A 15,227-nucleotide genomic window follows, 5' to 3' on the forward strand; every position below is an offset into this window, starting at 1 on the left:
GAAATAGAGGAAATGAAATGGTATCCTAGAGAATAACAACGTTGATGAGGTTCATTCCTGCAGTGGTAACAGGAGACAGAAAACAATTATTTTAGGCAGATAGTGAGGGCAAAACACTCCTTGGCAGAACTTCCCTTCTAACAAAAAGCAGCCCAAGTAATCACTTCTTTTCTAACAAATAGCAGGCTGGAAGATCAGGCTGCAGACATAGATAAGGAAGCTGGAAGCTTGCAGAGGGGAGTGCTCACAGCTGCACAGACAGAAAGGGCTAGCTGGGGCCAGGCATGTCCACCACAGGGGCTCCACCTTTCTTTTTTTTTATTAGCACATGCACAGTAAGAAAAAAATAAGCAACATGGATTAGCTCAGGCAAAGGACTCACCTCTACAGTAAAAGATTGGGGTGAGGGCTTCCAGAGATTCATGCCCTGTGCAGATGGCACACGTGGTCCTAACCACTTTTTTACACCCTAGGTAGATCAAATACCATCTCCCCACTAGCTTGTCTATAAAAAACCTTGCATTTCACTGTGCATCAGCAACCCATTTTTCTGGGACGCCCCTCTGTAACAGAGAGCTATTCTCTTTCTTTCACCTGTTAAAATTCTACTCTAAACCTCACCCTTTGTGTGTGTGTCCATGTCCTTATCTCTGTGGCCATGAAACCAAGAACATCAGGTGTCACCCCAGACAACAAGGTTGCTTCAGCAGATGAGTGGCAACTATCTGGGCCGGTGGTGTGGGGGTAAGAAGAGTTTACCAAGACAGTTGTAGGTTAAGAAAGGCAGATTTATTAGAGGAAGTATGAAAATACATGGCCAGAAAGCAACGAGCAAATAAGCATGAGAGGAGCTGACTGTGCAAGGAAACAAAGGCTTGTGAGGGATTTTATAAAATAGTGCTTATGCTAAAGAGCACTACATGAAGTACTGATAATGCCAAGGCTGCAGTGAGCAAACTTGCAGGTGTCTGGTGATAGCTGGGTGCAGGAAGACTGTGACTTATTTCAGCAGGAAGACCATGAGGAAAGGCCGACTTACAGCTTATCTGCTTTCTCCTTTTGCTTTTCCTTTGTTCCACCAGCCTGACTCCTTTTCCCTAATTAGGACTCCACACTCATGAAGATTAATAGGAAGGTGCAGATTAGGAGGAAGACCAAACAATGATGTTAATAAAACCCACATGGTGAAAATTATAAGAAAAGAGTAAAAATCAAATTGTTTTCTGCTAGAGTGAGCCTGAGCAAAAAAAAAAAAAAAAAAAAAAAAAAAAAAAAAAAAAAAAACAAGTGCAGTCTTAGTGATGCCTAAAGTCAGGGTCCAAATTAGAGTATACCAAGAGAAGGTTAAAAGTGAAGGAGTAGAAAAAAGATTATGCTGATATGTTTTAGAAATATATTTATGTATGAATAAAAACATTCTTTCAACTTTATTGGTAAAATAAGTACTTATTTTTCCTGTATAAGAAGTATAGTTTTAGGCAGCCACCAATGTTGAATCAGAAGCAAAACAAATACAAGGTTGAAATCTGTGTAGTTTTCCCCGTGATGCCATTCAAAGGTAGAAAGAAGTGGCCACTTCTTTCTCTTTTTATCTGACGTCCAGCTCCAAGAGAAGCTGGGACAGTGTGTGCTTAGCTAGGCATTTTGTTGCTCCAAGCAAAATCAGAGTTCTCTTGGCAAAAAAGAAGTGAGGATGGAAGGTGGGAAGGTGACTCGGAACACATGCTTCTTCCATAACATGCATCTTTTCCATTAGGGGAGCTACCCCAAATTCTCATCCAGGTATCCCATCTACCTTGAAGTCTTGACTCTGTTGGTGAGGTAGTCTTTTTCATCATTCATTCATTCGTGCAACAAATATTTACTGAGTACCAGCTGCTATATGTCAAGCATTGTTGTGGTTCTCAGGGTGTATTAGAGACCAAAAAAAAAAAAAAAAAACAATCTCTGCCGTCACCCTAACTGAAAGTCAGGTTATGTGTATCCACATACTTGTGGCAAAGAACAGGCTAAGTGTGTGAAATCCCCATTTGGAAAAGGAAATGATGGAAAATCTGCAGAAGTAACTTTTCCAGAACTCATAGTAACCCTTGCTGGACAGTATTGTAATTCCTTAGAAAGCAGCAGTGAATGAAACCTTGAGAATCAGTGGTGGGAAAGCCTTTTGACAGCTAAGAGGTATTTTTACCACTGCAATTGTGACATAGGGACCAACCATTGCTATTGAACACACACACAGTGTCTTTAGATATGTTAATTCAAAGTAGCTCTTCTAATTAGTGAGTTTATATGCAAATTATATATGTAAGCTAGAAATAGAAATGATAGGTACTGTCCTAGTGTGAGTATTAACATAAGGAAACACAAGTTTCTATGAGCATCTGGAGACTTTTTGTTTTGCGGGGGGAACACAGGGTGGTTCCTGAACTATACATAGAAGACTCCTGTTAAACATCACTGGTTTAGGGAGGAACATTTAGGCAGCTGTTGCCTTTGTTGTGCTGGGGCTCAGAAAACAATTCCCCAAAATGCAGGCCTCAGAAGGAGAAACTTCTCCTTGACCTTCTGTCCTCCTGTCTCTCAGCCTCATTCTCCCCTGAGGTTAGCCACAGAAACTGGAATCCCTCTTCCCCAAGAAGGGGGTCACAGAAATTAGAACCCCTTTTCCCCAAAGCTAGTCATAAAACCTAAAATTATTACTCTAACTTTCTCTCCACATTTCTGAGTAAAAACTGGCCATAAAGAAATTATCTGACCTACCTTGTTTGACTGCGGGATACAAGAGCTCCATTCCAGAGATGGTCCTGCTCATACCCAGAGGCAAAGAATAAATGCTCAGAAAGGCCAGGAAGAATCTAGACAGACAAACCTTGTGGGGCTTCCCCACTCAACCTGTTAGCATTAAATTATAACCTTTTTGTTCAATTATATTTTTACATGCTGCCCATACTTTGTTGAACCTAAGCATAAAAATGGACAGTTTCCTCTATATCTTTGGGTCTTCATTCTGAAGGCTCCTGTGCATACACACTGAATAAATTTGTATACCTTTCCTCCAATTAATCTGTCTTTTGCAAGTTTATTTTTCAGTGAAGCTTCAGAGGCCCAAGGTTCCCATGGCCCCTACTATTCAACCATACTTGCTTATTTATATCTTCAGTAAATTGTTGCGGGGAAGTGATGACTACCTGGGCCAGTGGCACAGGAGTAAAAGAATTTACCAAGACAGTTGTAGGTAAAGAAAGGTAGATTTATTAGAGAAAGTATGAAAATACGTTGCAAGAAGGTAACAGGCAGATCAGCACGAGAGAAGCTGACTGCAAGGAAACAAATGCTTGCTGAAGATTTTATAGAATGGAATTTGGGAGTCATAATGTTTAATGAGTTATGTACGTTATTTATTCAGGAGGTCAGTAAGTCCTGGGCCGTAAAGAAAACCAGATCTATAATTCTGCTTCCTCTTTTTGTTTATATGTCCTGAGCCATGAAGAAAAGCATATTTATAGCTTATTTGCTTTATCTCTTTGTTTTCTCCTGGTCCCATCAGCCTGACTCCTTTTCCCTAATTAAAACTCACATAAATGTTACATGAAAAATTATTAAAAAGCAACAAACAGAGTAGAGAGAAAAGGTAGAAAGGCTTGGGTCCAGGTGGCTGAATGATTCTTGATGAGCATATATAATGCTCTTTCCTCTAAATGATGATAATGTAGTAATATAAATAATCTAGGCCAATATTAGTGTATTGTCAATAATTTCCTAATGTTGCTGCAGTCACTACTGGAAGATGCCTTAACAGCTCAGCAATTTAATCTCAATGGACTTGAGTAAAGGGCCTCAAAATGTTTCATCATATCATTCATGTTTCTAAGCAACTATTTATATGGGAATGTATCACAAACCTATGATTAAATAAATAAGCACTCTCTACATATGGGGGTTGAGTAATGGCCTTTTGGAAAATTTGAAATTCATGAAACAATTTGCATCCTAATTTTTATTTTGGCATTTCACTGGTTTTATCCAGTTTGGTTTTAAGATGTTAAAAACTCAGGTGTGTCACACAAAGGGGGAAATACATGAATTTCAGTGAAAATACTAATGAAAGGGTGAGAAGTATGGCAACTGGCTGTGTGATGATTAAAAGATGTTGTGATTTCACCTACAGATGATGGCCATCACAGTCCAGGCAGAAAGCAGAGAGTACGTGACATGCTCCTCTTGAGGTATGGAAATAGAATTATGTCACTTATCTTCCCACCCTTCTCAGGAAAGTTTGGAAGATGAAACTCTGAAGTTTACTTAGCTAAATAATAGTGTATGTGTAAAAGTTGACAATGAAATGAGGGATGACAAAAACCAAGAGATAGTTAACTGTAGAATTAACTGGTAATTTTGTGGTTTGCAACAGTTGGCCTTTTCTTAAAAGAGGGTTATGAATCAGTAAGATTAGGTTGAATTCCAAATAAGTGTCAGGAACATTGTTAAAGAAGGCATCGTTTTAAAAAAAAAGGTAGAAAGGCCTGGGTCCAGGTGGCCAAATGACTTTTGATGAGCACATGGAATGTTCTTATGTCTACATGATGATAATGTCGTATTATGAATAATCTAGACAGATATTAGTGTATTCTCAATAATCTCTGCACACTTCTATGGCCACTACAAGAAACTGCCTCAATCTTAACAGCATGGCAATTAAATCTCAGGGGCTATAGTTCAGCAGTAGTTTACTAAGTTGCTCAGTGCTTCTGAGTAAAGTTTCCTGATAACCTCAGTCTTCAGATGAGAAAAACCTTGAAGTAACAATTAGAAGAGCAAAATAGCTTGCCATTCCATTCTTTCAGGGTAATAAGAAAATCAGAGAAAGGAATGGAATAATAAATGAATTCCAAAATCTCTGGGTAGAATTCAGCCATACCTAAAATAATATAGTAATGTGCTTTTCTTGAGAGATTATGTATGTGTGGTGTTCCCTATCTATAGAACAGATGGCATACAACAAACATTTGTGACTCGTTTCTTTAGGAAGTAGCACATGAGACTAGCGGGAGTAAATGTTTTATACACTGGGCCGCGCAAAAATTCTGCAATCACTGGGAATCAGTAAGCTGGTAGAATGAGAAAACAACGTAATACTGAAAAATCAAAACACCATCCTACAGAACTTTGATGCATTCAGAACAAAGGGATTTACCTAGTTAGGAATTGTTTACTTTTTTCTCTGTGCCCCTTCCCAAGCCCAGGGTGAGTCCAAAACTCAGGCAAGAAAAGCACTATAAGCAGAAGGTGTACTGGGTTGCTCTGCATCCTACCCAAGGTGCAGGGAGAGTGAGAATCTGACTCTTCCTACCCTAGGAATTTTGCTTTCAAGGGCTTTCTTTCCAGTAATGATGCTGGAGAACAGCAATTGAGACTAGGAGGTTCTGCAACTGCCTATTATTTGACACTGACTCCAAATGTAGTCCATGAAAGAAAATATAAAAGCTCTCTGGAGCACCCACACTCAAATTATCCTTACTATACGTCAGCCATACTGTTTCTCTTCATAATGCCATTTTGCTGGCAGGAACAAACACCTCCAAAACTCCTTCTCGGATTTTTCCCCAAGCTTGAGTTCTGATATCAGGTGTGGTCCTTTCTCTAATTACTATTTCCTGTGCATGTATTTTTTTCTTTATATAATTTAGGAATTCATTCTTCATAGGAGTTAGCTTGGAATAGAGAATGCACACGGCAGCTTTGACTCAGACATTCAGCCTACTTGCACCTAGCAAATTCTTGGTTTCTTTTGCTCTTGGGATTAAAAGAGTGAAAATTATTTCATATTTCTTTCAGTTTCCTTCTCTTCCTTTCCTCCTCCTCTTCCTCCTCCTCCACCTCTTTTTTCTTCCACTACTTCTCTCATTTACATTTGGGTTATTCATTATCAGTCTCTCCTTAGTCCTATCTGTCACCTACTGTGTGATTTAGGCAGATGACTTTCTAGCAGAAAGAGAGCAATCAAATCTGTAATTGACTGAAATCTTGACAAATTCAGAAATTATCAAGAGTTTTTTTCTTTTTTTCTTTTTTTATTTTTTTGAGGTGGAGGAAGTTGGGAAATAGAAGAAATTCAGAACTGACTGGAGAATGTCATAGGCAGGCCAGAGAGGGAAAAAGTACAGAGAGGTTTCAAGGTAGAGAGCAGAGGGAACCTGGAAGGAAGCCTTAGCCAATATTGTTCATTCAACGTACCCACCTGATGAAATTAATATGAGCCAAGTCATTTGTTTCAGTGTCTTAGTTCCAGCTGCAATAGCAAAATACCATAGACCAGTGGGTTAAAACAACAGAAATTTATTTCCTCACACTTCAGAAGCTAAAAGTGCACAATCAGGATGCCAAAATGGTTAGGTTCTGAAAAGGGCTCTCTTTTAGCTTTTAGATGGCCATCCCTCATTGTGTCCTCACATGGCAGAGAAAGAGAGAGAGAGAGAGACACAGAGACAGAGAGAGACAGAGAGCACGCTGTCTAGCGTCTCTACTTACAAGGGCATTAATCGCATCATGAACATCCCACTCTAATGACCTCATTTAACCCTAATTACCTCCCTAAGTCCCCATCTCCAAATGCCATCACATTGGGGGTTAAGGCTTCAATATATGAATTTTAGGGAGACACATTTTAGTACAAAGCAAATGTTTTCCAACTATGCCTTAAAGATGTATAAACATACAAAGTAAGATAAAATGTACAGCCTTTATTTTGCTTTCACATCAGATCACGAATCAAGCTGAAAAACTAAAGCATTCTGTGAGTTGTCGAATGGAAATTGCCTCAACCATCTCACCACTTGATGATACTTGTAATTTCAGTGACCCAATTCAAGGCAAGAGAACTCAGTTTTTCCATGTTTACAGCAGTACTCTTAAATTCTTGATTCTGAGTTGTTAGGAGACACAGTTTCAGATGTACTTATTACATAAGTTTAAAACATTTTCTTTTTTCTACTAAAGAAAACTACACTCAAAGGATAAACATAAGCTTTTGATTTTAAGGTTGTATAGTCTACAAACTGTTTTCCCATGCCTAATTCTTCACTTGATTTTTTGTATGTTTAACTTTTGAATTCTACTTTGTGTTATAATTAAATTACTTCTCAGAGAGATAAACAACATTTATTCATAAATTAAGAGTGTGATTAACTTTTTGATGACTAAAGGAGCTTTGCTTCATACATAGTATAAGAACTTGAATCTTTAAATTCTGAACTACATTTGGTTGTTTAACATTTTTAATATCATGAGAATTTGTTGTATCATTTTTCAAAGCCTATAAATTTTGGAAAGTAATCCAAATTCTCAAAATCATCACCATATTAAAATATTAACATGAAATATTGTTAAAAAATTCAATGACACAATTGTTAAAGCAGAGTAATGAAGATTTTATTCAAGACCATCACAACATATAGAAACCACTGCAATGGGATTTTGCAGCAGTGGAACTCAGTTGGGCTCAACTTCAAATACAGCATGGTCAAGTGGGAATTTATAGCCAGGGAGCAGGATGGAAGTCATTGAAAAGAAAATTTCTAAGAGGAAGCATCAGAGGTATGGGGGATTCTGGCTTAACTGATTTAGCAAGCTTCTTGCTGAACACAACCAGGGTGATCAGACAACCATCACCTGGGAGATGGTTATGAATGAGAAATAAGATCAGACCTTGAGGGTGTATTAGTCTGTTCTCAATCTGCTAATAAACACATACCTGAGACCGGATAATTTATAAAGGGAAGAGATTTAATTGACTCACAGTTCCACATGGCTGGGGAGGTCTCACAATCATGGCTGAAGGTGAATGAGTAGCAAAGTCACATGGTGGCAGGCAAGAGAGAGCATGTGCAGGGGGACTGCCATGTATAAAACTATCACTATCATGAGAACATAATGGGAAAAGCCCACCCCCATGATTCAGTTACCTCCCACTGGGTCCCTCCCATGACACGTGGGGATTATTACAATTCAAGGTGAAATGTGGGTGGGGACCACAGAGCCAAATCATATCACAACCAGGGTGGTCAGATGACCATCACATGGGGCATGGTGAAGAATGAGGAACCCGATCAGACATCGAGGATAACTAGATACTGAGGGTGTGGGGTTTTTGCTAAACTAACTTAGCTGGGTTCTTGCTAAAACTGGATTTCATAAGGAAATGCACAGTTGGGGTTATTATTATATGTTGTATAATAATTTTAAACTGTGATGGTTAGCAACATTGGTTTTCTTTTAGTTATTTAAAAACTCCTAAGAAGAAATAGGGAAAATTTTCTATAATACTTCATTGCCATGACACGGTAATTTATTATGAATTAGGTTTTATAATGGAGGACAACATATATTTTTCTAAGGTTTTCCTATTTTTTAACGTTTATTTTAGGTTAATGGGTACAAGTGCAGGTTTGTTATAAAGGTAAATTACATCTCATGAGGGTTTGGTGATTTTTTCCAGTTTTTTCTGCCATCCAGGTAAGAAGTATAGTATCTGATAGGCAGTTTTTTGATCCTCATTCTACTCTCTCCCTCAAGTAGGCCCTGGTATCTGTTGTTTCCTTGTGTCCATGTGTTTAGCTTCAAAGTTGAGCTCCAACTTCTGAGAACATGTGGTATGTGGTTGTCTGTGTTAGTTGACTTAAGATAATGCCCTCCAGCACTTTGGGAGGCCCAGGAGGGTGGATCACAAGGTCAGGAGATCGAGACCACCCTGGCTAACATGGTGAAACCTCGTCTCTACCAAAAAAATACAAAAAATATTAGCTGGGCGTGGTGGCAGGTGCCTGTAGTCCCAGCTACAAAGGAGGCTGAGGCAGGAAAATGGTGTGAACCTGGGAGGTGGAGCTTGCAGTGAGCTGAGATTGCGCCACTGCACTCCAGCCTGGGCGACAGAGTGAGACTTCATCTCAAAAAAAAAAAAAAAAAAAAAAGAAAGAAAAAAGAAAGAGAGAGAATGCCCTCCAGCCCAATCCATGTTCTTGCAAATGACATGATCTCATTCTTTTTTATGGCTGCATAGTATTCTATGATGTATATGTACCACTTTTTCTTTATCTAGTCTACCACTGCTGGGCATTTAGGTTGATTCTGTCTTTGCTATTGTGAATAGTGCTGCAATGAACATACGAGTGTGTGTGTGTCTTTTTGGTATAATCTATTTTCCTTTGGGTATATACCCAATAATGAGATTGCTGAGCCAAGTGGTAATTATGCTTTGAATTCTAAGAAAAATCACCGTGCTGCTTTCCACAATGGCTGAACTAATTTACATTCCCACCAGTAGTGTATAAGCATTCCCTTTTCTCTGCAACTTCACCAGCATCTGGTTTTTTTTTTTTTTTTTTTTGATGTTTTAATAATACCCATTATAACTGGTGTGAAATGGTATCTCACTGTGGTTTTGATTTGCAATTCTCTAATGTTAAGTGATGTTGAACATTTTTTTAATATGCTTGTTGGGCTATGTGTATCTCTTCTTTTGAAAAGGGTATGTTCACGTCCTTTGTCCAATTTTTAATGAGGTTGTTTTTTCTTGTAAATTTGTTTGAGTTCCTTATAGATTCTAGATATTAGAGCTTTGTCAGATGCATATCTGGAAATACATTCTCCTTCTGTAGGTTGTTTGTTTACTCTATTGATAGTTTTTTTTTTTTTGCTCTGCAGAAGCAAATTAGATCAGTTAAATTAGGTACCACTTGTCAATTTTGCTATGTTGAAGTGGTTTTTGGCATCTTCGTGGGCATCTTTGCCCATTCCTATCTCCATAATTGTATTTCCTAGGTTATCTTCCAGACTTTTTATAGTTTTAGGTTGTATATTTAAGTATTTAACCCATCTTGAGTTGATTTGTGTAGATGGTGTAAAGAAGAGATCCAGATCCAGTTTCAATCTTCTGCATATGGCTAGCCAGTTATTCCAACACCATTTATTGAATAGGGAATTCTTTCTCTGTTGCTTGTTTTGTTGACTTTGTCAAAGATCAGACAGTTGTAGGTGTGTGGCATTATTTTTGGGTTCTCTATTTTGTTACATTGGTCTGTGGGTCTGTTTTTGTACCCATATTATGCTGTTTTAGTTATTGTAGCCTGTAGTGTAGTTTGAAGTTGGGTAACATGATGCCTCCAGCTTTATTCTTTTTGCTTAGTTGGGATTCCCTTGGCTATTTGAGCTCCTTTACAATTCCATATATATTTTAAAATATATTTTTTTCCAGTTCTGTGAAGAATGTCGTTGGTAGTTTGATAGGAATAACATTGAATCTCTAAATTGCTTTAGGCAGTATGGCCACTTTAACAGTATTGATTCTTCCTGTCCATGAGCATGGAATGTTTTTTATTTGTTTGTATCATCTCTGATTTTTTGAGCAACGTTTTGTTATTCTTATTGTAGAGATCTTTTACCTCCCTGGTTAGCTATATTCTTAGGTATTTTTTTTTCTTTTTGCGGCTATTGTTAATTTGACTATGCTATTAATTTGGCTCTCAGCTGGATATTGTTGATATATAGGAATGCTATTGATTTTTTTACATTAATTTTGTACCCTAAGACTTTGGTGAAGTTGTTTATCAGATCTAGGAGTTTTTGGGAAGAGACTATGAGGTTGTCTAGGTATAAAATCATATTGCCCGCAAATAGGGATAGTTTGACTTCCTCTCTTCCTATTTGAATGCCTTTTATTTCTTTCTCTTGCCTGATTGCTCTGCCAGGGTGTCCAGTACTCTGTCGAATAGGAGTGGTGAGAGAGAGCAAGCTTCTCCTATTCTGGTTTTCAAGGAGAGTACTTCCAGCTTTCACGCATTCAGTATGATGTTGGCTGTGGGTTAGTCATGGATGGCTCTTATTATTTTGAAGTATGTTTCTTCAGTGCCTAGTTTGTTGAGGGTTTATAACATAAAGTGATGCTGAATTTTATTGAAAGCCTTTTTTGAATCTATGGGGATAACCATGGCTTTTGTTTTTAGTTCTGTTTGTGTGATGAATCACATTTATTGATTTGCTTATGTTGAACCAAACTTGCATCCCAGAGATAAGCCTACTTTATCATGGATTAGCTTTTTGATGTGCTGCTGAATTTGGTTTGTTAATGTTTTGTTGAAGATTTTTAAATTCATGTTAATCTAGATATTGGCCTTAAGTTTTCTTTTTTTGTTGTATCTCTACCAGGTTTGTATCAGGATGATACTGGTGTCATAGAATGAGTTAAGGTGGAGCTCCTTCTCCTCAATTTTTAAAAATAGTTTCAATAGGAATGGTACTGGCTTTTATTTGTATATCTGTAGAATTCAGCTGTGAATCTATCTGGTCTGGGCTTTTTCTGGTTGGTAGACTTTTATTACTGATTTAATTTCAGATCTCACTATGGGTCTGATTAGGGATTTAATTTCTTCCTGGTTCAATCTTGGCAGCTTGTGTGTTTCCAGGAATTTATCCATTTCTTCTAGGTTTCCCAGCTTGTGTGTGTAATGATTTTTTTTCTTTTTTTTTTTTTGAAACAAAGTTTTGCTCTTATCTCCCAGGCTGGAGTGCCATGGTGTAATCACCTCGGCTCACTGCAACCTCTGCCTCCTGGGTTCAAGTGATTTTCCTGCTTCAGTCCTGCTAATTTTGTTTGTATTTTTTGTAGAGATGGTGTTTCACCACATTGGCCAGGCTGGTCTCGAACTCCTGACCTCAGGTTATCAACCTGCCTTGACCTCCCAAATTGCTGGTATTACAGGTGTGAGCCACCATGCCCGGCCACATAGTGATGTTTTTAGCAGTCTCTGAGGGTTTTTTGTATTTCTCTGGGGTCGATGGTACTGCTATTTGTTTGTGTTTATTTGGATTTTCTCCTTGTCATTATTAGTCCAGCTAGTCATCTATCTATCTTATTTATTCTTTTCAAAAACCAACTCTTGGATCTGTTAATGTTTTGTACAGATTTCATGTCTCAATTCCTTCAGTTCAGCTGATTGTGGTTATTTCTTATCTTCCACTGGCTTTCAGGTTGGTTTCCTCTTGTTTCGCTAGTTCCTCTTGGTGTGATGTTTGGTTGTTAATTTGAGATCTTTCTGACTTTCTGATGTGGGCTTTTAGCACTATAAACTTTGTTTAAAAACATAGCTTTAGCTATGTCCCCAAGCCTCTGGTATGTTTTATCTTTGTTCTCGTTAGTTTCAAAGAATTTCTTGATTTCTGCTTCAATTTCATTGTTTACCCAAAGGTCATTCAAGAGCAGGTTGTTTAATTTACATGCAGTTCTATGGTTTTGAGCAAGTTACTTAGTATTGATTTCTATTTTGAGTGTGCTGTGGTACAAGAGTGTGGTTGGTATGATTTCCTCTTTTTATGATTTTGCTGAGAATTGTTTTATATGTGATTTTGTGGTCACTTTAAGAGTATGTTCCATGTGCAGATGAGAATGTATATTTCATTGTTTTGGATGGAGAGTTCTGTAGATGTCTAATAGGTCCATTTGGTCAAGTGTAGAGTTCAGGTCCTGAACATCTTTGTTATTTTTGTTCCTCAATGATCTCTCTAATACTGTCAGTGGGGTTTTGGAGTCTTCCACTATAATTGTGTGAAAATCTAAGTCTCTTTATAATTCTCTAAGAACTTGCTTTATAAATCTTGGTGCTCCTGTGTTGGGTGCATATATATTCAGGACAGTTAGGTCTTCTTATTGAATTGAACCCTTTACCATTATGTAATGCCCTTCTTTGTCTTTCTTTCTTTCTTTGTTTTGATTTGAAGTCTGTCTTGTCTTAAATTAGGATATAACCCCTGCTGTTTTCTGTTTTCTATTTGCTTGGTAGATTTTTCTCCTTCCCTTTACTTTGAGCCTATGGGTGTCATTGCATGTGAGATGGGTCTCTTGATTATAGCATACCTTTGGTTCTTGCATATTTATTTAACTTGCCATTCTATGCCTTGTAATTGGGGCATTTAGCCTATTTACATTCAAGGTTAACATTGACATATTCAGACTTGTTCCTGTCATCCTATTGTTAGCTGGTTATTATGCACACTTGTTTGTTTCGTTGCCTAATAGTATCAATAGTCTATGTACTTATGTGTGTTTTTGTAGTGGCTGCTAATAATCTTTCCTTTCCATTTTTTGCATTCCTTTCAGGACCTCTTGTAATGCAGATATGTTGGTAATAAATTCCCTTAGCATTTTTATATCTAAAGAAGATTTTGTTTCTCATTCACTTCTGAGACTTAGTTTGGCTAGACATAAAATTATTGGTGGAAAATTCTTTTATTTAAGAATGCTGAATACAGACCTAAATGTCTTCTGTCTTGTAGAGTTTCTGCTGAAAGTTCTACTGTTAGCCTGAGGGGGTTTCCTTTGTAGGTAACCTGCCCCCTTTCTCTAGCTGCTTTTAACATGTTTTTCTTTCATTTCGACCTTGGTGCCTGATGACTTTGTGCCTGATGGTCTTTTGTAGTATCTTGCTGGGATTCTCTGCATTTCCTGATTTGAATATTGGCCTCTAGCAAGCTTGGGAAAATTTTCATGGATGATATCCTTAAATATGTGTTCCAAGTTGCTTACTTTCTCTCCCTGTCTTTCAAGGATTCCAATGAGACGTAGATTTGTTCTCTTTACGTAATTCCGTATTTCTTTGAGGTTTTGTTCATTCTTTTTTGTTCTTTTTTCTTTATATTTGTCTGTGTTAGTTTGGAGAACCAGTCTTCAAGTGCTGAGATCCTTTCCTCAACTTGGTCTATTCTGTTGTTAATACTAGCAATTGCATTATGAAATTCTTGTTGTGTGTTTTTCGGCTCTATCAGGTCAGTTTGGTTCTTTCTTATACTGACCATTTTATCTTTTAGTTCCTGTATCATTTTATTGTAATGCTTAGATTCCTTGGATTGGGTTTCAACTTTCTCCTGAGTCTTGATGATCTTCATTCTTATCCACACTCTGATATATATTTTTGTCATTTCAACCATTTCAGCCTGGTTAAGAAGCCTTTCTGGGGAACTAGTGCAGTCATTTGGGGGAAAGAAAACACTGTGGCTTTTGAGTTGCAGAGTTTTTGTGTGCGTTCTTTCTTATCTGTGTGAGATGATGGTCCTTTCACTGCAGTGTACTTTGAGTACAGTGAGGTGACTTCTTTTCTTGATGTTTTCAGAGGGCTGAGAGTTTGTGCAAAGTCTTTAGTTGTTGCTGAGTTCTTCTCCTTGATTTCACAAGGGGGTGTATTAGCGAAACATTTTGGTGTTGAAGTTTGGGCTGTGATCTAGTAGATGGTTCTTAAGCATAATGAACTGTAGGTAGTCTCTTGCTCAGTCATGTGGCTCCTCTGTATTTCCTCACAATTGCAGCCTGCTTTCTCTCAGGGCCCTGAAAGTGTGGGCTCCTCTCCCACTCGAGTGCTGGCTGCAGATCTTGGCTTGGCACTTCTGAACTGTACACCACTGTCCTGGGTTAAACTCAGCCTTTTAGGCTTTATTTTCCTTCCCCAGCTTGTAAACAAGAGGAGAAGGTACCTTGGCAGCAGCTGTGGCAGAGGGCCTTTCACTTGTTTTTTTGGGCTCCACTCCAGAGAAATGCAGAATCACTACCAATTGGTGCAATTAGCCTTGGATGGGGAGGTTGAGTTGTGAGCCTGAGCCTGGGGAGCTCTGCCTGGCAGCAAGCAGGGTACCAAGGAAATGGGGCAGGCTCTTGGAGGAGGAAGACTGGCTTCTTCTCCTTAGGGCAACTGCAACTGCAACTTTTGGGTAAAGCACTTACAGTCTTTGTTCCTTCCCCAGTCCAAGGGCAGCAGGGGCAGTACCACTGCAGAGGGGCTTTTAGTTGCTTCTGGGTGCCCCTCCCCTAGGGAAACACAGAGCCGCAGTGGGAATGGTCAGCTGTGGGTGAGGTGGCTGTTCTGTAGTCCCAAGCTGAGTCTACCTGCTGAAGACTGGGTGGGGACTCACAGGGGATAGAGACTGAATTCCTCTCCCTATGGCGGCTGTGGCATGCTAGATATCCTGGCATAGCAACCAGGCCCTTTGTTCTTTCCCCAGCCCAAGGGGCAGTAAGGATGGTGTTGCGGGAAGTCAGGGACCCTGAACGGAGGGACCGGCTGAGCCGTGGCAGAAGAACATAAATTGTGAAGATTTCATGGACACTTATCACTTCCCCAATCAATACCCTTGTATTTTCCTATGCCTATCTTTACTTTAATCTCTTTTTTTTTTTTTTTTTGGTGAGA

This window comes from Rhinopithecus bieti, unplaced genomic scaffold (assembly GCF_001698545.2).
Source record: "Rhinopithecus bieti isolate Rb0 unplaced genomic scaffold, ASM169854v2 scaffold_17939, whole genome shotgun sequence".
Lineage (NCBI taxonomy): Eukaryota > Metazoa > Chordata > Mammalia > Primates > Cercopithecidae > Rhinopithecus > Rhinopithecus bieti.